Source organism: Calidris pugnax, unplaced genomic scaffold, assembly GCF_001431845.1.
Source record: "Calidris pugnax isolate Ruff unplaced genomic scaffold, ASM143184v1 scaffold188, whole genome shotgun sequence".
Classification (NCBI taxonomy): Eukaryota; Metazoa; Chordata; class Aves; order Charadriiformes; family Scolopacidae; genus Calidris; species Calidris pugnax.
Genome location: NW_015091257.1, coordinates 1,970,010 through 1,993,106, shown reverse-complemented (window position 1 = coordinate 1,993,106; position 23,097 = coordinate 1,970,010). Strand labels below are relative to the sequence as shown.

At 39.0% G+C, this 23,097-nt stretch overlaps 1 protein-coding gene across 1 annotated transcript in view; it reads left to right on the top strand.

Annotated features, from left to right (window-relative positions):
• GABRB3 (gamma-aminobutyric acid (GABA) A receptor, beta 3) overlaps nucleotides 1-23,097 on the top strand; it is a 113,833-nt gene that overhangs the window by 52,760 nt on the left and 37,976 nt on the right. The gene's annotated exons all lie outside the window — the stretch shown is intronic.

Sequence of the window (23,097 nt, the reverse complement as noted above, 5' to 3'; positions counted from 1 at the left end):
AGGCACTACTGTAACAGTGCCTATCTAGTATCTGAATACACTGAGATCTGCCAGAACCACCAGAGTGCAGAAACACGCTAGGCTACAGGAAAATGAATTTTAGTGTCAGAGATCCATTCACCTCTACACCTTTGTACCTGTTGTAATGAATTTCCTGGCAGGCAAGTCTTTTTTCCCACATTATGCCTCTAGTATGGAAATACTTGCTTGACATTATGATTATTAAGTCCTTCAGACAAAGGGTTAATTTCTTTCTGGAAATAAAAAGAAATCTAGTTTGGGCTTAGGGTTTGATTACGAGTCTAAATTTTTTCTGTAATGTTAATTATTTTATTACTGTTTGTTCACTTACCCTCTGTTTCTATGCAGTAAATGAAAAAGGGGTTCTAATAAATATGAAATTACAGCTTTAGGTAGTCTAAAAAAAAATTAAGCTAATGATTGTGTGTACAAAAAATTTATTTACCACCTTGGAAGGAAAATTTAGAGCATATTTGTAAAATGACCACAACACACCAGTGCTTGTCCAGTAGTCTGTGAGTCTGTCTGGCAAGCGTAACTGCCAGAACCAATTCTATCTAAAGTAGGTGTGTTATTTCTTGCTTTATTTCTGGAAGAAAATGTGTCAAGAAATTTTTATAGAGGCATATGGTATACTAGAAGAGGTTAGTTATCTGTTTACTATCTTGGGTGGTAAGTAGACAATGGATGATCCTTCTTATTTACAGAACATTTGGAGGCAGCAGGAAAGTGAAATATATAGCTTTTCCTAAACCTAGTATAAACAAATATCAACTCTTCAGCTCCAGAAATATAATGAGGGACTGAAATGGACAAGAGTTGGTTGCAATTAGGTGGTGAGAATTAGAATGGCAAGACTGAGACTGCATTTGCAATGGACATTTGATTCAGATTCTGAGGTATTTAGTTCAGAGGTGGCTTTGTTTCAACCCTAATTAGGCCAAGTTGAGTAACTTGCCTGTGAAAACTGAATGAAGGTTCATAAGAGGTGCCTAAATTATGATGTCATTTGTCTTAGGTTGCATACGCAGTCAATGGAAAGCGAGGTGCACCTCCCAATGCTCCAGCTTGCCTAAGACCTACACGGCCCTCTACAGTAGCTTGCCTTCTCCACTGGGCTGGGGCAACTGCATATCTCACCCATGTGGGTGCTTAAAATTCAGTGGGATGAGCCTGGGCCTAAGGACTTATGGTATCTGAAGAAATAATAGATATCTTCTTTTTCTTTTTCGTGTCATTAATGAAAAAGAAAGTGTGGTCATCAGTTGGTCTATATGTAGAGTCACTGCCTGTACAACAAAACAGAAGGTTGGGTTTGTTTCAGGTGTTTATTATAGTGTGTAACATTCCCTTCCTTGGAAGCTTTTGCTCTTTAATGTCCAGAAAAATTTAGTATTATTGTCTGTGAAGGAGTGTTTCAATGATCACAAGTGTTCAGAATATGGAAGCTGTAACTGAAATATCCAGTCACACCTTTCTGCTTAGAAACGATCACGGGTCTGTGCTTGGGACGGGCTGAAAAATTAGGAATGCAATACACTGGCACTGAAATACCACAGAATATTTTGGTCAGGCTTCTCATGGGGTACCGTTCCTATTGTCATCCAACATCCACCTGAGTCTCTTTTCATTGCCTTCACTGTATAATGGCTCAAATAATGCACTATATTATTTTTGATAAAAAAAGAATAAAGAGGGAAGGGGAGAGATGGAGAAAGGAAAGCAGAGGGGGATGCAGAAAGGCAAATGTAGAGCAAAAAGAAGCAATGGTTTGGAGTGGGGAAATTTAAGTTATTATTAAGTAATCAGAAAGCTACTAAAAGGTTCAGAAAATGGTGTTTTAATCCATTTGCCAAGCGTTCAGTTCATGAGTTATCTTGTGTCAAGTATCCAGTAGAGTGAAAACGTTCTTTTTCTTGAAAGATGTGAGATGGGTTACTTGGATTGCAAGGTCACAAGCTGATGTTTGGGTGCCAGATTCTGAAAGCTCTGAAAAAAACAAAATCTTGAGCATTAAATAAGCTATAAGTAACACACTGAAAGACAATATAGTCTGGACTAGAGTTATTTTGTAATGAGACATTGAAGAAAAATCCTAAGAAATCCTTGTAAAATAAGTGCTATTTATTTTGTTCATGCAAGAATAAAAATATTTACCCACTTTCTAAGTTAATTTCTCTTATAGTCAATATTTACATTCCTACATTTGAACAGGCTTTCTCATATTTGTAATGTTTGCATTTCAGAATAAGTAGGCTTCTGTGACTATAGATTTCAGGAAAAAAGCTATTTTGATTTTATGTATATATTCTTTCAAGTGATGCGTACACACAAACATCAGTGCACTAATGAAAGGATTATAGATCTAGGTGAAATTACGTTAAATTTTTACAGACTAGAAGTAAACAGTGTCTGTTGGATAGAATTTTCTTTTTATTATCATTTGTAATTTGTTGTGCTGTCTCTTCATTAAGAGTCAAAAAGGAAACAAAATCTGCTAGTAATCATTTTATATCCTTTTTGTGTATATAGTCATTTGCATTATGAAAGGCAAAGGAAGAGCTTGTACTGGCATCAGTAGTAAGTGATTTACACCATTTACCAGTAGTCTCACTATTCATGCCTATTGTCAGATCAGCAAGGGATACCAGGGAAACATATCCTCCTTTCACCATGGTGTTTATTGGTGACCCCAGCTTAGCAAAGTTATCCAACATATCCTTTTTTCCTTGTCCTCTTTTTGGTGAGCTCTTGGGCTTTACGTACTGCCATTGAGAGTGACATGAGCAAACCAACTGCTGAGTACAGTATGAATATTAAAATATTTTCTAGGACAATAAAAATGTTCTGAAATTATTTTTCTTCAGCTAAGATTTTTTCTTTTTTTCCCTACAAACTTTCTGAGTGTTTTCTAAGGCTCAGCAGTCCACACACTATCAAAGATGGATGCAAATATGTGTGGGAGTACAGAACGGAAAATATGAAACATTTTTGTCATAGGGAAAACTTTTTGGCAGGAACATACTCTTTTAGTTAGTGCCAGCCAGATTATATTGGTAGACAGAGATCACATAACAGTCCAAAGCTGCCGAAAGAGGACAGATGTAAGAAAGAAATGTGTTTATCTCATGATTATGGGGATGCAAATGATGTGCACTTGTGTACGTCAAATATCCTCAGAAGCATCAGAGTGGCTGCCCATGGAGTTTTGGGTTGCTTCTTCACTAAAACTGGCAAAATGGAAATTTGGCAGACTCTAGTTTGTTTAACATATTTTTTTGTTTTGTTTTTAATCTAAATAAGGTTACATTTTAATCAAGTTTGCTTTGGTATTTTCACTGAGCTGATTTAATTGAACAAGTGGACAAGCAGATACCAGTTAACAAAGTCATTACATCCTGTTGCATACCTTTATTCTGCGGCTGCTAAAACTGAAGTTTTATGTGAGTGACAAAGTAAAAGTGCTTATAGGAAGGTGAGCACTAACAAATGCAAAAATATAGTATCTGTAGTGCACAATATAAACTACTCCTGTTGTTTTTTTTTCAGGAGAAATACAATAAAATCTGCATAGCAGGCTGACAGCTCTACTGCCCTCAGCTATCACATTCATGTCTCTAACTTTAGCCAAGTTGTATCATTGCTTTTATACAGATATTCATTGTGTCAGCTGACATTTTACTGCCTTCTATTTTTTGCAACCTGAAATGGCAGTCACTGAGTCTGAAAGAAAGAGGTGTTTTCACCTGCTACCCCCAGCAAATGCATTAAGCTGAAGAGGCTTGCTATTTCTAAACAGACAACTGCTTTTTAAAATTCATTTTGTTTCATAAGTTAATAATAATAAAATCTTGTATGAGCAAGAAATGAGAAAATCTTGGATTTTAACCACACACTCTAGTCAGTTATGGGCTGATGTTTTCCTGAACTGGAAACACTGAAAGGGTAGTGCAGCTCTGGGAATGAGCTGATTCAGCCCTTGAGTTCAATACACAGGCAATTGGGAACTCATTTGTTTACCCTTTTTTTTTTATTACTAGTGTAAGTATAAAATAACACTGCCTGCCTTTGTCCTGTATCCATAGGATGTCAATTACTTCTGCTTCAACAGTGGCTTAAATCACAAAAACTGAAGTGAAAAATAATGGTTTTACTAAAAAATATTTTTGACATATTAAAATACATTAATATATGAACAGCTTTCAAGCATGTTTCTTTTCAGCTTTTTTATTCACCTGATTCTTCATAATTTTTATTCCAGACAGAGTCAATTTTGTAAATACTAAAGAATGAAATTGGTTTTGTGAATATTAATTAAATAATCAATAAAACACTAACAGCACGTGTAGATATTACTGTGCTGAGATTTATGCAGTTTGATAACATACAGGGTCTTGTTACCTTTTTGATGAGAAAGGCAGATGAATGGTGTTATTTGGTCCAGTGGTGGTGTTTATTTACAAAGGAGACACAAAAAGTTGAGAATATACACAGTCATGTTTCCCTGGTCACACTATGCATAAAGAGGAATCTCCCTTGTGTTCAGAAATACCTTGGTCATTGCTACAAGCACTCTAAGCAAAAAACCCAAACCCTCTAGTTCTTGGCTTTCTCCCAGGGCTGCACATGCAGCGTTCTCCTCATGGACGGTGCATTTTTACTCTGGTCCTTACTTCCTTTCATATATCTCTTTATACTGAAACTATATCTCCAGCATCTGCATTTTCAGACTGTCCTTTGAGACTGGTGTGATACATACCTTTTCTTGCTGAGCTGAATCATGTGTGAGGTGCTGATGCCCTAGTATTTCAGCTATTTCCATTCTTTCGTTCAAAGTCTGGGTTCTTGGTGAAACTGTACCTGCACAAATATGGTATCTCCTTTGGGCTGAAGTACTTGCCAGGCTTCTTGAGGATAATGCATTAGGATTTGGGTTTTTTTTCCTTCTGGCTTCAGTAAAGGCTTTTGACAGATAAATATTTTCAGTGTCAATCCCTGTTGCATATGGGTGTCATTCTGTGTTTCTTTTATTTAAACTGTTTTGAAATGTATCAGCTAGTGACACTGCATCATGTGATGGTAATAGATAATCAAAATGTTTACTTCTGTTACTGCCAAACGGGAGAGAGCACAACCCCTCAAGCCACTCTGACTGCATTGCAACAGAGCATTTATATTTCCAAATCATTTCCATCTCTGCTGCATGGATTATTTCTACACTGTAACTAAATTCTACATGTACAAAAAGGCAAAGCTCAGCTGTGGTGTTTCCTGTGAAGCTGTATCTTCTTGTGGAGTGATACCTACACAAAATGAATGGGGTTTTGTCATTATGGTTGGAAGCTCTAGTAACAGCAGCACTGCACGTTTAAACAAACATTAGGGCTAAAGTTTTATGGTTTTAAGACTGCTATGGATTTAAGATTTCACTTCTGAGACAGAAAACAGCAAAGAACTTTGGAAGTTACTTAGTAGTTTAAAAACTTAAAGAACAAAAACAATATTGCTGGAGCAAGATGGTGTGGATTTTCTGATTAGAATTCTCTGGTAAACAACTTCACAACTAAAGTAAGCAGTGAAGGGAGAGTCTATATACTCCAGAAAGTATTTTTTTAAGTGCTGTGTTTAAAGAGTGTGTTTTAAGTAAAGAATATCAATATTTTTTTTCTTCATACAAAGAGTAAAAGAATAAAACGTTCAGTAAAGATGCAATAGTTAGAATAGAAATTTCTAAAAATTATTTTCAGAAGGGAGTTTTAAAAATTTCTTAGAAATAGTTTGGCTAATCCATCTAAAGGAAGCTTGGGCAACCTGGGAAAGTTGTGGTATATGTTGTTTATGAGGGAAACAGTAAGGAAATACAATGACTGCATCAGATCAGTTTGGTTGCAATCTATTGTGATTCACTCCTTGTTAATGAGTACTTTAATTACTTTCAATATTTATTAGGAGGTCCTTCTGAAGAACTGATTTGAAATCTATATAATTCAAAGAAAAGTCTCTAAATGACCAAGTGCCATTTCCTTAATGCTGTACATCTAACTATTCAGGGAGTTAGACCTGTATGAGCTGTTTCTTCTGTGAATACCTTTCATTCTGTAACACAACATTAAACCACACGGCAACATTAGCCTGTGGAAACTGCCAGAGAGAGAGGGATCAGTAGCCAAAGTTACCTTTTTTCACCTGCACAAGAATCTTGGAATAAAACACAAAATGTTTTTGGCTGAACTTTGGAAGTCTTGCAGCTTTCCTCTTTCTTCTGTCCATTGAATTTATGGGCCTAGTAAATTTGAGCCTGGATGGCTCAGATCACATGTGAAAACCTGAGCTTATTGATAAAATCGTTAGTTTTTAGGTGGCTTCAATGATCTGCATTTTTTCCAAGGCAGGGAGCTACATTTACTACCTGTGGGGTTTAGAGAGATTTAGATTAGTGAGGTTTAGAGTGGTTGCATCTAACAGTGAGTAAACACAGGTGATGCACAGAAATATGCCAAGAGCCAACACACAGCAATCAGCAAAGTTCCCAAGACCAGCCCTGCAGAATTGCATGACTATTTGTTATTCACAGCACTTTTATATGGAAGAGAAATACTTATTAAAACACACTCACATAAATACAAGTGCTGGCTTGTGGAAAAAGATTGATTCCCACACCTTAAAATGTTCTATTTCAGTTTCTGCACTGTTACGTCTGTATGAGTTCAGACAAAATCCACAGCAGAGAAATAAGGAGGAATCTATTGCTCTGGTCTGATAATAATGTAACAACAAGTGTAATCTAAAAAGCTCATAGTGGCAGAAAAAAGTATAGGGGAATACATTTAGAGGAAGAAGTATGAATTCTGTGGAAGGCAGAATGCATTTAAAAGCACAGACCAAATCAGATATACTCAGAAACAAAAATATGCCAAAGAGGATAAAGCTCTGTTGGCATAGACTGTATAATGGATGACTGTAGGTGGAATACTAACAAAATCAATAAAGGAAGAATTTGCCTGAGCACAAACTCAGTTTATAGATGGAGAAAGAAATGTCTAGCAGACAGAAACCAACAGAAAAAGCCAGTGTTTGCCCTGAGAGGAGGGAAGTGCACACGTTTAATTCTGGGTTGTATTTAGTCTTCCATCATAGCATTCAACATAAATCATTATTTTATTGTTTACTGGGAGAAACATACATCTCCTTTACAGGAGTAGAATCCCATCAGAACGTGTAGAGTTCTAATAGCATCACATTAGCTGGATCTGGCCCATTTTTTGTAAATTGTCTGCCTGAGCTCAGTTCGGTATCTGAATCACACAATAGAAGTATTTTAAAATGTGCAGCTCTTCTGCTGTGACTCTGTTCTAGAGAATGCTTATCCAGGCATGGATGTGCCATAGCTATGAATATGCTCCCATCCTAAGTACAATAGTAACTGTAGTTACATGTAAACTGCGCAATTATCACTGTTGTTGCACCTTTCATCAATATCTCCTTGTAGTGCTTCCTTTCAGTCAAAATTGAATATAATCCTTGAATGCAAGAATAAACATATTTAAAATAAAACTGTGATAATGCTAACACGATGATGTAGAAACAGTCTGAAAGCAGCAACTGCTTATACCTGGGCTGTAAATTACACCCTGGTTTTGCCAAGCATCAGGGTGTCAAAGCAGAGCTTTACTTCTGCTTTGTGTCTTCTTCATCAGCCTTTATGACCAATCTTTTGCATCAGTCACACTTGGATCCTGATAGTGGGGCGTCAGTCCTGTCCTGGGAAACTCCAAAGTCCAGAACACAAAAGCACAGAATTCTCCAACTCCGATTTACTGACTTGTCACACCACTCAAACTACATCCTCAAAGCAGGCTTTTGCCTCCCATTCCCACACTCCTGGGCCTTTACATCACGTTTTGGTGCAGCAGCCCATTGGCAGGTGACTTCAGGCACTGGCAAGATGACACTCTTGTCATCCCTCCAGTGTCATTAGACCCTGTGCATATGGTTTCATACACTCTTGAGGCCCGTGTTTTGGTTTCCAAATGCACACTGATGCATGTGTGCAGTGTGAAGTACACACTTGAGTAGGATTGAGACATGTAAATAGCTCTGTGGCTTTAGCTCTGAGTGTTCTTGGACAGGTCCCACGACTTCAGGTTTAGTTTCCATTTCTGTTTTCTGTTCATGACACTGTAAATCATCTTAAATAAACACTTTGAATCTTTCATTAGTGACAATCAATGACAGTGACCAACAAATCAGATCAACGTTAAGTAGGCAACTGATGCTTCTAAATATAATTGATACATTCTTTCTAATAAATTAGAAAAATTCTGATTAATTTATTCTGATTAATTCCCATTAAAATTTGCACAATTTCTTTGATGAGATCTTTGGTGAGGAGTTTAAGATTCTAAGTAATTTTTGGAGCCCACATCCTAACAGCACCTAGGCACCTTTGAAAAAAAAAGGCCTATTGCCTACTTCTTGGAGTTTATTTTAGTTCTTTCTGTGGAAGGTTAATGCTAAATGATGACCTGTGACTGGGTGGCTATTGAGGCAATCAATTGTGAACTGTCTTAGATTGCATCTGAACATGGAGTGTTTCCTTCCCTAGGATCAAGGTAAGCAATCCAGATGTGTCCTGCTGTGTGTTGTGCTAAGACACAGGTGCACACATTCTCTCCACCTCCTGTTACTCCGTTTGAAAGAAATCAGTGTATGTGGTGCAGGGAGAGAGTCATAATACACTACATTTTTCACATCTCTGAGGTAAACAAGACAGTGTTTTATTCAGAAGAGAAGTTCTCTCTTCCTGGGCTTTTATTAGCCCTTCTCTACAGAGAGATCTGGACAGGCTGGATCGATGGGCCGAGACCAACGGGATGAGGTTTAACAAGGCCAAGTGCCGGGTCCTGCACTTCGGTCACAACAACCCCAAGCAGCGCTACAGCCTTGGGGCAGAGTGGCTGGAGAGCTGCCTGGCAGAAAAGGCCCTGGGGGTGTTGGTCGACTGTCGGCTGAACATGAGCAACCCGTGTGCCCAGGTGGCCAAGAAGGCCAACAGCATCCTGGCCTGTATCAAGAACAGTGTGGCGAGTAGAGCCCGAGAGGTGATCGTCCCCCTGTACTCGGCACTGGTGAGGCCCCACCTCGAGTACTGTGTCCAATTTTGGGCCCCCTACCACAAGAGGGACATTGAGGTGCTGGAACAGGTCCAGAGAAGGGCAACGAGGCTGGTGAGGGGTCTGGAGCACAAGTCTTACGAGGAGAGGCTGAGGGAACTGGGGGTGTTCAGTCTGGGGAAGAGGAGACTGAGGGGAGACCTTATCGCTCTGTACAAGTACCTGAAAGGAGGCTGTAGAGAGACGGGGGTCGGTCTCTTCTTCCAAGTTACAGATGATAGGACAAGGGGTAATGGCTTCAAGTGGCGCCAGGGGAAGTTCAGGTTGGATATTAGGAAACATTTCTTTACTGAAAGGGTTATCCAGCATTGGAATGGGCTGCCCAGGGAGGCGGTGGAGTCACCATCCCTGGAGGGATTTAAGAAACGTGTAGACATGGTTCTTCAGGGCATGCTCTAGTGCCCAAGATTACTGGTTTGTGGTGGGGTGCTGTGTGGGGGGGTGATGGTTTTTTGGTTTGGAGGTGTTTGTTGTGTGTTTAGGTGGTGGGAGCTGGTGTGGTTTTTTTTTTTTTGTTTGTTTGGTTGGTTGGTTGGTTTTTTTTTTTGGGGGTTGGACTCGATGATCTCTGAGGTCCCTTCCAACCACTACAATTCTGTGATTCTGTGATTCTGTGATCTTTTCCAGTTTAAGTTTTGCAGGAAAGGTGTCCGGGACTTCGAAGTGTATTTTAGGTGAAATTGTAACTGATACCTTGTGCGATGACGTCACTACTTCTGTTGCCTGGTGCAGGCTGGGATCACAATAGCACCTTTCCCATATTCATTTCACTGATAAATCACAGCACTCTTGCAATCACCCAAAGTACCCAGCTTCATCTGCCACACTTCCTACCTACTGATAGCTAACATTGCTGTCCTTCTAAGTCCCTCGGTGCATGGCTTTCCGCTTGTGTGTTCCCCAATTTCAAACTGCTTCATCTTCTTTGACTGAAAGGAGACCTTTACTGAGCAGGAATAACTGCAGTGTATCTCAAACATATGACAATCGATGAAATTCTAACCTTATAAAAGGCAAGGGCTAATTTCCTACAGGCTTCAATATAATTTGTATTTGTCATTACTGGAAACGCCCAAATGACATTACATTTCGTACTAATATGAAGAATATTCCCGCAAAGGAAGGTCAACCAATTCTGAAAACACAAAGCATGTAAAATAAATTCTGGTACTCTGAAAAAGCAGTATTACCTACTGATAGTTTAAAAAGAAATTTTAATTAAATTAGCCTTCTAGAATGTATAGCCTCAGGTAAAGGTTTTAAAACAATAGCCCCAAGGAGTGACTCTTCATATATTTAGGACAGCTTGTGAATGGTCAGCTAATTACTTTTTTTAAAAGGTAACATTAACCATAAACCAGTAGCTTTTTAAAGCCTGGGTGTGGTGGCTGTGTTACTGGAAATATGAGTTAATGTGACATGAGGACACTGGGTGGTTTTGTCATGCACAGTAGCACGGAACCAGGATTTAAAGTCTTCATGCCTGCACATACAAATGTGTATATGATCTGTATATCTGGTAGGAAAGATAAAATCCTTTATATTAGTATTTAGTTATTATATTATCAGGGACCCTCTTTTTGAATCCATTTGGAGTATTTCTACCATGTCATATTATTCTAATAATAACATGTACATGAATAATTCTAGCAAAAGCCTTTTCTAAGCATAAAATAAATCACCACACTGGGGAAACGGGTCAAAGAATTACAATTCTTTAATTGGTGTAAATGCATTTGTTACAGGTAGTTGTAAAAGATAACCAATATCAACTGTGTTTTTCAAATGCATCCATTTCCATCATTACCACCATATTTCTAAGAGCTTTTGTCCCAGTATAGCATCAGACATTTTAATGTGCTCAGCATTCAGTGGCTTCTACTCTGAAGAAAAAGTTGCTGGATTTGGGACCATGCAGAAAAGCTGGTCATATAGGAGTGAATTCTTTGTGAGATGAATGTGGACAAATGTGAAAGAGATAATGTAAAACTACAAAAACTAGGTTATATATTAAAGTACAGATCAGACATATATTTTGTTTCTAATTTAGAGATGCAGTCTACATTTTGTGGTTGCTTTCAATAATTAATGATTTGGTAATTCTATTTCTGCAAGTAGCTGATAATTGCACTTCTAATTAGAAAAAGATACAAAGTTACTATAGTCGTCAAAGAAACTAGCTATGTGTAGAAAAAGTATCTCTTTGCATAAATAGGTACAGAATCAAAATTCACTATAGCACACTAAGGTGGATGAATAATTGTTTTTAGCTTTCCGCTCATCTATATTGGCATGTAATGTAGGTTTAGATACATCTTTCTCATCTTGCAAAATTTGAACTATTTATGTGTTGATTTTGTACCATGTGAAAAAATCAATATTTAGTTATGAGCAGACCCATTTTGTCTATATACTGTGATTGAAATCAGATTGTTTTGTAGTGAAACAAATGTCCCTAAAATTTAAACTGTTAGAAGAATTTGTCTGTGGCTTGAATAGATGGTCAAATGTTTAAAGTCAAATGTTTTCATTTCTTCATGTTCTGTTACTTGGGAGAAGAGACTGACCCCCACCTCGCTACACCCTCCTTTCAGGTAGCTGTAGAGAGTGATAAGGTCTCCCCTTTTCTCCAGGCCTCCTTTTCTCCAGGCTGAACAATCCCAGTTCCCTCAGCTGCTCCTCAGAAGGCTTGTACTCTAGAACATTCACCAGCTTAGTTATCTTTCGTTGTCTTTCTTGTAGTGAGGGGCCCAAAACTGAGCAGTTTGTTTTCTTTGGGTTTTTTTAATGGCAGTAAAGCCAACAGCTACTCCCTTGCACAGCAGCAAGACTCCACACATCGGGCGAGTGGCATTGCTTGCCTGCAGGCTTGCCTGATGGTAGACAGCTGGGTGGTAGCAATTTGTCCTTGGGCATGGCAGCAAGTCCAAGAGCTGCACTGTCAACAACTGACCCAAAATCCAGGGCTACAGAGGCAGGTGAGAGCAGTGGAGAGGCTGCACGAGGGACTATGGGATTGAAGGTCACATATGGAGGAGACAGACATAACTGAGTGGAGAATTGTCCTGCAGAGGATTTATAGTTTAACTTCTGTCTCCTGACGTAGAGCAGAAATGTATGTAATTGTTGTGTTGTGTTAAAAAGGGTAAATGCACCACTTTGAGGTTTTAACCAATATAAAATCTTTCAACATGTAAAAAATACTGAAATAAAATGTGAATGGTATTGTAGTTGGAAAATAAGGTCAAGAGTATTACCCCTATCAACCAACGTAAATTGAAAAGAACACAGTTCTGACTTTGAGCCCCAAACTAATTTAGATTTCACATAGTTTAAATTTATCTATCATCTTCAAACAATGTTTTCAACTGGAATAATGTATCTCTTGTGTTTATTTGCTAACTTCCCAACTATAAAATACATATTTTATCTATCTGATCCATTGCTATGTTGTTTGCTTTAAAGGAATTTTACCTCTACTTCACAAAAATCTAATTTTTTCATGTTCTTATTCATGCTATGCATATACAAGTATTGAAAGGTAATAATTAGACGCATCTGCTTACATTTGCCAGGAGCAGATGTTAGACAAATTAAAGTGAACGTAACTATCACTCAACATCATTAAAGAAGCAACTCTATAATAAATTCTGAATTCTGACAGGCAGTTAAATATTCTACATTGGCATATTTATGCTATTTGCAAAAATCTCATGTACAAAATTATCTTCATATGCAGTTGAATCAAAAATGAATTGTGTAAGTGTTCCAGGTCATAACTTCTACTTCCTCTCTCCCTGGAATGATTAGTTGTCAATCCCGATTAACACCACAGGACAAGCTCATCAACTCATGAACAATGCAGTAGAATCCTAAATGACTTAATAGCACACTCCAGGAAAATAGATATGAGAACGCCGTTATGAAGTTAGACCAGAAGTCTATCTTTCTTGGTATACTGTTTCCAGCTTCAGGCAATGGTGAAGGCTCAAGAAGCGTATAAAAGTAGGATGCTATAAAATTGTGGTATTTCTTTGATATTCTCCCAGCATCAAACTTTGAGTCTGCTCAGGGTTTTCCTTGGACCTCTGCATGCAATGGTTCTTCCTTTCCACATATACATTACTGTGCATCAGATTGAATTTTATCTGTTTTGCCACTCGGGCATTCAGAATGCTGCTGTTGTTCTGCACTTCCTCACACTCACATATTTTGTTTTTATTATTCTCGGAAATGTTGTAGTAAATATAAGCACCTTAATGTGCATCCCCTGTCTATGCCATTTATGGTGATGACCAGAATTAAGTCCTGCACCCTGTTCAGGTCTACAAGTGTACTCCTGCTGTTGTGAAAACTGACTGCTGGGTGCTGTTGTTTGTTTCTTGTCTTTTACCTTGTCATTAATCCATGGCAGGAAATACTTTCTTGTTCTACAAGGTTTTCTTTAAGAGCATTTGATGATTTATAATGTGTTTGTGCCTTTAGCAAATTATTTCTTACATGGTTTTGGCTTGCTTTTCTATGGTTATCTTCTTAGCTATTTCTTCACCTTCAGATGTGACTACTTATTCTTGAAGTACATCTTTTTCAGTTCTAATAAAATTATTTACTGAAATTTTAAACATTTTGGGGTTTGTTTGTTTGTTACTCAACAGTTATTTTTGATATACAGAACTTCGTATTATGATGAGTAGAAACAATCTCTTCTCCAACTTGGAAACTAGCTGTCTCATTTTTATATAGCTTACTTTTTTGAAATTAAATGCTATTTGTATGTCATTTTAGATTTTTCTTGTTTTTAAAAGATGATTTCCCTATTACATCAGGGTTATGGAACAGTTGTTCACTCACAGGATTTTGACCCGTGACTTGCACATTGCTCAGAACCAAGTCAAGAGTGTCTTGCTTTGTTTCAGCTTTCACCAAAAGCTCCTCCACAAATCAGTCATTTGTGGTGTCATTTAGTCTCTACATCACACCCCAACCTGACATTTACCCAGTCTATGTGGGGGTGACTGAAGTTTCTGATTACTAATTTGTTTTTTTGCTGTCTCTTAAATCTTTCTTGGCACCTCACTAACACCATTGTCATCCTGATCAGGCAGTGAAAACTTATTTCTAATACTTATGTAGGCCTGGCATCTTAATCCATAGAGACAATGTGTAATATTCAGTACAGTAACTATCTGATGCAAAGCTTCCTTTAACATAAACTACATCCTTCTTTTTCTTGCCTATGTAGCTTGTTTTGTATTACAGGTTTTTACTTATTGCTTTCCATCCATTGGGCCTCTGATGCTCCTATTAGGTGAATATTCTCACTTAAAACTAGATATCCTAGTTCCTTCATCTTATTAAAAAACTTCTAGCATTTCAATAGTAGCATATATGTGTTTGATCTGGTTGCTTGTTTTTCTGTGTTGTCTTTAAATGGTATTTTTGGGTGCAGAATGAGCTTAACTTTTGTCCTAAATGAATTGTACCAGCGTCTCTCTCATCTTTTGCTCAAGGATATAAAGCTCTTATAATTTCACCCCTTTGTGATTCATCCCCCAGGCCAGATTTTCTTCTGCACTTGTTGACATTCCTATAGTCTTTAATTCAATCCCCTTCTCTGGTAACCTTTCTGGTTTTTAGTCCCAGAAGCTTTACCTGAATCCTGTTTTTGCTGTGCAGACTTTCTATAAAGTTTGTCCAGTTCCTGATGAATATAAACCCTTCATCCCTGTGCCGTTGTCTGAAAGACTTGACTCTCCAGCATGCATGAAAAAGCACTGCCAGAACAAGAGCAGAGGTAGTGATCAAGGATATCATTTTCATATTTGAGGAGGCCATCTGATTATCCTAACGGAGGTGCTCTGCAGAATACTAATCTCTGTCTGAAATAATGGTATATAATGCAGCTTGCTCATGCTCCTTTAGTCAGCCACATTTTGTTCACCCACAGGTTTCATGGGGAAAATGATTTCTTGACTCTTAAATGCACTTTGCTGCTTCTGAGGTATTTGACAATAGTAGATGAATTAGGTAAGTAAGTGAGCAGTGGTTATAGGCTGTACCTTTGGTAGGGAAGTCTTCGGTTCTTTAATTAACTGCTCTGCGTCTTTATTTCTGAATTCAAGGAGCGCGTTTGAAATCAGTGTGTCCATGTAGCACAGATTTATATGAGTAATTTTGCTTCAGGACAAGCATTACATACAGCAGAGTAATGTCTAGAGAGGGAAAAACACTATGTAAAGGAGGTATATAAACTGAGTTTTAAATTCTCGTTGTTTTCACCGAATTTCCAAGGAAATAAAAATATTTTCCTTCTGTCCTTCCAGTTGGTATGACACTAGGAGGAATGTTGCAAAACACAAGTAGCTCCTTATACATTCAATTACTTGAAGTCAACACACAGCAGAATACATTCACAGCCTTTTGTCTACACGTATCTTGTGTTGTACGTACAAGTTGATGATGGAAAATAGCCTACAATAGCCTTGAGGAAAGTATTGTTACTGCATGTAGATCATCAAACCATAGAATCACAGAATGGTTTGAGATGGAAAGGACCTTAAAAATCATCTAGCTCCAACCCCCCTGCCATGGGCAGGGACATCTCCCACTAGACCAGGTTGCTCAAAGCCCTGTCCACAACTTCTCTGGCCAACATGTTCCTGTATCTCACCACCCTCATAGTAAAGAATTTCTTCCTAGTATCTAACCTACACCTACCCTCTTTCAGTTTAAACTCTTATCCTTCATCCTATTGCTACACTCCCTGATAAAGAGTCCCTCTCCATCTTTCCTGCAGGCACTGTTTAAGTACTGAAAGACCGCTATAAGGTCTCCCTGGAGCCTTCTCTTCTCCAGGCTGAACAACCCCAACTCTGTCAGCCTGTCTTCACAGGAGAGGTGCTCCAGCCCTCTGACCATATCCATGGTCCTTCACTAGACCCGCTCCAACAGGTCCATGTCCTTCTTATGGTGGGGGTCCCAGAGCTGGATGCAGTGGGGTCTCATGAGAGTGGAGTAGAGGGAGAGAACTTGCTGGCCACACTTCTTTTGATGCAGCCCAGGATGCAATTGGCTTTCTGGGCTGGGAGTGCACATTGGCAGCTCATGGTGAGCTTCTCATCCCCCAGCACCCCCAAGTCCTTCTTCTCCAGGCTGCTCTCAAATCATTTTCTGCCCAGCCTGTATTTGTGCTTGGGATTGCCCTGACGCAGGTGCAGGACCTTGCACTTGGCCTGGCTGGACATCATGAGATTCACACTTAGTGGAAAGTAACCAACATTTTATCCACTACAGGATCAGTTTTGCTGTAAGTATCCTAAGTAGATAAAAACCCTTGGGAGTGCCCACTGTGATCAGAGAACTCCACTTCAGAAAGTCCAGCTACTAAAACTGGAAGTTTTGAAGATTTGTGACTAAATACATATTTCATGTCAGTTGTTTAGACCATCCTGTTTGCAGTTTCAGGAGTCAGGCAGTGTTACAGTTTGAAACCCGCCTCATTTTACTTTACGCAGTGACACATTTTGATTCCGTGGTTCCAAAACTATTAGCAGATCTTTGCAGGGTGTTCAGATCATGTGCAGGAGAGGAGACGTTCCCTCAGCATAAAATCACTCACAGCCTAATTTTTAAATAGCACTGGCAGGGGCATGCTCTTTTCCACTTCTTTTATAAGTCTCTATACAGCAAGAGGTTTGTGTGTAGGTTGAATATCACATACACTTGTAATATTTCCTCTTGGATGCAGCATTTGGCTTTTGTTATGCATTTATTTATTTTGTGCTTTACCATGTTTTCTGAACATAGCTGTGGCACGTGATGAGTTTACCCTACCCAGTAATGAGTTCTTAGCAAATGCAGAGTTCTCCTTTTAACTTAACATGCATCTTGATTTTGTGACTGCAAGATGTAAAGTTGGATTTAGTGTTACCGATTGAGTGAAAGAGGGAAGTAAGGGAAGCTGGCAGCATAAGTAACGTCTCTGGGAGGGAAGGGAATAGGCTGCCTGGGGCAGTTCACTGATCACCTTTCCGGCTCTCAGACATTGCAGAGAAATCTCTTCTAGTTTCATAGAATCATAGAATCATGGAATGGTTTAGGCTGGAAGCGACCTTAAAGACCATCTAGTTCCAACCCACTGCCACTGGGTACGTGTGGAAGTTATTTCCTTCCACAAAAATGAACACATAATATCCTGGTCACCATGAACTCCCATTTACGTATAAAGAGCCACAGTTGCTGTGGACACACTGTCATGGTGTCTGTGGTGGCAGGGGCTCCTCAGGGAGGGCAGCAGGACAGGGCCTGGCAGCCAGTGTCTGTCCCATCCCCCGGGGCAGTCCCAGCCTTGGGCATTGGCCATCTCCCTGGGGATGAGGACAGGCCATGGCTGGGACATGGGCCCACGGGTGGGTTCAACTCAGGGGACCCATGGCTGGGCATGGCTGTGCGGAGCTGGAGACTGGTCCTGCTGCAGCATCGTTGGGGCTGACAGCCCTGGGGGTCTGGCATGGGGTCCTGGGCCCTGAGAAGGGTAGGAGGAGCCCCAGTGGACCAACAGGGCCAAGGAGATCTGAGGGTTCCCTCCAGGCCTGGCATACCCGAATGGTGTGTGCCACGATATTGAAAAATACACAGATAATGTATCAAGTTACATGTTTTAAAAGCATTTGATAACCAAAGGGCATTTTGTTTGCAGTGTCTGTCTTGAATGGGATTTCCTGTAAGAATATCTGGTGGTTCAGATAATCACAGACAGCAAGTAGAAATTAAGGCATCAGCCTCACTGCTCTACTGCCAGTGAGAACGGCTGGCTCCCAGAGTCAGCAAATGAATAGGTTTGGAGGTGAGAAAATTTAAAATGTGGAGTAAATATTCCTTTTTTTAACCAAAAAGTGTGGATACGAACAGATATGTATTTCATTTTTCATTCAAGGGCATATTTTGATTAGCTCTCTGTTTCTAAATATAGTTTTATTTTATTCGATAACTCCAGAGTGATTAAAAACATATCATATGAGTTCTGGAGTGTCTTTAGAAAGGTTTTCTATCAATTCTATGGTGACAAAAAGACTGTAGACTTTTCAATCTGATTAATCGGTTTAGTGAAAATTGTTTTGGAGGGCTTTCATGTTTAATCATAGCAAATAAGAGGGGCATGGAACTGTATATTTATGGTCACATTATTTAAAACACATCTGTGTATCTAGTAAAATAGAAAAGGAAAAAGAGCTATAAAGGCTCTAATTAACTGCCTCCATCCCTGCTGTCCTGGAGCACCTTGCAAACACTAAAAGAATTATGCATGCAATAGCCTAAGAAATAAGACCTGAACAAATATGACAAATAATATCAACTTAAAGGGCTTTCTTTGAGTTTCGTTTTTCCTTCCAGATTTTTATTGATAATTCAAGTAATGTAAAAGAAAGATATATGTTGATAATATTTATGTAAAGGACAAAGCAGGAGTGTGAGAAGTACTGCATTCTTTAAAATGGGTGCCTGGTAGATCCCAAATTTTTAGCCTCTGTTCATATCTCATGATATGAAAAAAACCCAAACCACAGCTTTAAGATTTTAGGGCACTAGCTTGTTTCTCCAGCCCACTCGTGGCACATCCCGCTATTGTGTAGGAGGCACAATCCATTAGTTGTCAGTTTCCATCTCCCTAAGGTCAGCTGCCTCAATCGTGGGAACCAGCTGACAGCTGATAAAGGTTGACTTTTTTCTTCCATGTAGGTTGTTAGCAGGATTTCAATTAGTGCAATTAAATGTACCTGTTTTCTTGAGGTCCTGTCAGCTCTAAAATAAATAAATTTGTGCTTCATGAAGGAAGTTCTGTGCCTCACTAAGCCTAGGATTATTTTTTCTTTCTTGTAAGTTTGGGGTTTTTTTTTTATTCAGTATATTTGGTATGATTTTTTCTGACTTGATCTTTTTGAGAGTTTTCAAGTATAGCATCTAAACATTTGATGTTTCTATTTCTATTCCTCCTTTTTAGGAGGGCTTCTTCAGATGTTGAATTTTGTTGTATCTGTCCATCATCAAGTGGATTTTGATTGCAATTTGCCACCTAATCTTTGGATAGATCTACAGGGGTGTAGTGAAAAGACATATTTCTTGTAGCTAGCTTTCTGCCACCAGATCAGAGAGTATGATACCCTTGATGTGTAAAGGTGTACATTAGGTTGTTCTTTGATCAGTCCTTTGGGAATAGAAACTCCTGACTACTGGGAAGTCTCTGGTGTTATAATACCTGTGATATTCTGAATCAGAGATGAAATTCTCTCCCCACCCCATGTCAGGCATTAAATAGCCCAGGCTGACTTCTTATTGTCCTGACTTAACGTCTCTGAATGGAAGTATTTGCAGGGACTTTCTTCCGTCTCCCTCTGCATTTGCCTACCAAAGCTCAGCGCAAGCATTTGCTTGTCAGCTGGTGTCCTCTGATGTTTGGATGAGAGAACACCCCATGAGCGGGAAGGCATCCCCATCCGTTGGTTGTGAGCAGAGGAGCACATACAGAGAAAAGCCAATGCACAGCTTTTGAGTAGTAAGCTCCTGTGGTCATGGCAGGAAGGTGCCATATAGCAGTGCCTACTGAGGGTGCCGGGCTGCTCCCCTTGCTGTTGAGAAGCTTTATTTCTGTTGCAGTGACCAACACCTGTCCCGAAATCTGGGGAGAAGCTGCTTTAGCTGGTTGCTATGTCAACCATGCTCCCTTTGCCTGCAGAAAGCCAAGCGCTGGTTGATATGGCAACCCTCCTCGGAGCACCCAGAGATGCTCTGTGGGGAACAGGCTCTTTGGAGAAGGCACCATGGTTGTGGTGGAGACAGAAACTCTTGTGCCAAAGGGCATGAGAGGGCAGGAAAGACCCATGCAATCATACATTTATTTGCAAAACTGTATTTTTTAGCATCAAATGGTTTCTTGGAGGCTAAATATTTCCTTACATGTAACGCTGTCCTTGCATGTTTCCATAGAATAGGAAAAAAATATGGTAGTTTGATACAAAGGATACCAAGACAACATGGATATATAGAGGGTCACAGTGCAATCAGTGCAATTGAGGTGCGTTGCATTTTCTTAACAGAAGAGCATTTTAGCCACATGCTTGGGGAAATATGTGCCATGTTTTCAACTGGTCATTATTACAGGTTTTTTGAGCAGTGCCAGAGAGAAGTCTGGATCAGGATCTTATAGGTGAGATGACTCTTGAGTATAACAGCAGGTAGACCAAGAAACGTTAGAGGATGGTGCTTTGGTGGGATAGGGTGGACGTGTGTGTGACTGCGTGCGTGCACAAATCTGCTTCACGCAGGCTGCTCATGAACTACATCTAACACCGGGAGAGGTTCTCATCAGGCAGCTTTCTTGTAGAAGACTTTGCAGAAGAATGGAGTTTAGTGATTTTCTCCATTCACTGACAATGAAATAAGTAATATGTAGTTTAGACATTGGGCAAATCAAAATGTCAACAAGTAAAGTGCAATGTAAATTTTTCTTGAATGAAGCTTTTTTTTTAATATGAAAGTTGCTGAACCTTTTAGAAAACTTTGAATGCTGAGGAAAATGATTAAGTTATCATCTCACACAACAGACTGGTATTGCTGGTAAATTCTGACTTCCTAACGTCAGCCTTTCTGAATATGTCTTTGTTATATTTCTATTTAACTATATGAATTAATGTGTGCATGAATCTATTTCTCAGGTCTCTTCTGTGTATAGTAGGGTGACAGTTTTACAGCTACGTTGTCAAAATAAGGGATTCGTGAGTTTGGCTTTGCACCTCACTTCGGGCTGATTGGGAAGAATGTAGCTTAATCACCAGTGCTTCAGAAATAGCTCCTTACACTAGTTCAGCCACTTCTAATTTCTGAAATTATATGAAAGATGAGGGAAGGGACCTTGAAGTTATGTGGGGACTAATGCATGGATTTGCAACATATCTGTGTATCCACTGAATGAGTATTTACTTTATTAATTCATTAAAAATAAGTAATCCAAAAGCCAGTGGTAATAATCACCTTTCTCTGTTGGTCAAGAAAACCATGATGTGGATTTTGGTTCAAATACAAATCTAAGTTGGGAATCTGCATTTCAAGTAGATACAAGGCTGTTCTCCCAAACAGTGGAATAGTTCTTTTTGTGTAAATTTTTCCAATATTAACTGTAATTTTTAATATATTTATTTGTTTTATGTGATTAATTTTTTCTTATTAACTGCCATATTAACAGTATTCCATCATAATTATTAATTATAGTGTTCTATCTAGTAGTCATTTTGAAGAAACACAACATTTTTACAGCTAATGGAAAACTTTAACATCTTTGATACATAACACACCAAGACTGTAAACAGTGATAGTCAATTTTAGAGCATTATTGCTGCTATAATGTTGTTAATTTTATTTTGATGACTGAACTATATTTTTTAATTTTTCTTTCACATTTATTGAGTGCAGGAGGGAAAAGCTAAGCATAACAAACTCTGTAATAGAAAACAAATTATGGCTTGCTTTTAGTATTACCAGCATATTAGTATTTGTCGTTCGTTAGTCCTATAGTCAGTGCATTAGTACTGTAGAGTAGCATATTATAATATATTCTGCCTTTCTGAAGTGGCTTTGTAGTTAAATCACAGTTGTGTTTCCTACATGATATGCTCAGTCTGTGAAAAGTCAAATATCATGTAGAAAATGCTTAAAAATGTCCTTGCACAAAGTTAGCTTCCTAGAATATTTGTAAGTCTCTATAATTCTTGCTTCAGATGTTTTGAAATTGTAGCTAATACACACAAAGAATACAGATACCTTGTGCTCTGTTTAAGTTGCAATAGAGGCCTCTTTACCATTGCATCTATATTCCTTCAGAAGTAATATCTACTATTTGAGTTTTTTCTTTTTTTTTTTTTTTTTCTCCAGGGAAAACTATGTTGAAAAAAACACCAGCACACCTCTCTGTGTGCCTTCCCTTACATTAGTGGCACTGTGGCAGTGCTAAAAAATCGGGGATGCTTGTCACCATTCTTTGTCCCTGTAGGACGCTCCATGGTCTTTGAATACACAAAAGGAAACTCATGTTTCTTCTGCAGCCAAACTTTTCCCATTTTGAGGACATTTCTCCTGTACTTCAGAAGCACTGTGTTTGTCCTTCTGTCAGGGCTTTGAGTGATTTTGTTACTATTCTCCACCTGAAGCATCTATTACCGTGAGGAACTGGAGAGAGGAAAGGGGGACCTTGGATGTGGAAAAAAAAAAATGATTTATGAAGGCCTTTGATGCTGAGAAAATTGTCCACTGCTCTGTACAGTATTTAGAGTTTTCTAAAGCTGGCGACTCTGTTTCATCTTTGACATATAATAGCACCCTAATACAGTAGCTGTAGTGGGATTAATCTCTTCTAGCTTTAGACATCTACCCTGTTGACCTCTATATCAGACCTAGATACCATAAGCTCCCCTGAAGGAAGGTAGCCCTTAATAAACTTTGTAGGCTACTTACCTAGGGGGAAAAGTCCATTTTCTCATTTTACCTGACAAATACCTAGGGCATTTTTCCAGTCCACACTCAAACCACTTTTGCATTTTCCTCTGAAGTGTAGAAAGGGGGAAAACTTTCTTTATTGGTACAAAGCCTGGCAAATTAGCTAATCGAAGAATGAGAGCTGACATCCTTATGGGTTTTAATATGCATAGTTTCTGCTGGTGGTGACTTCTGTAGAGCTGCCCTAAGAAACTGGTCTTTCCTTCTCACTTTACCACCCCTTGTACAACCAAGCAGTTTCAGTGCAATTCCGAGTTTGTTGCTGCTTTTTGTTTTGAGGTGATCAGAAAAACTGTGATGGTGAGCAAGCATGGTTCATATTAATTCCTTCTATCCCATCATCTCCAGAGCAGGTCAG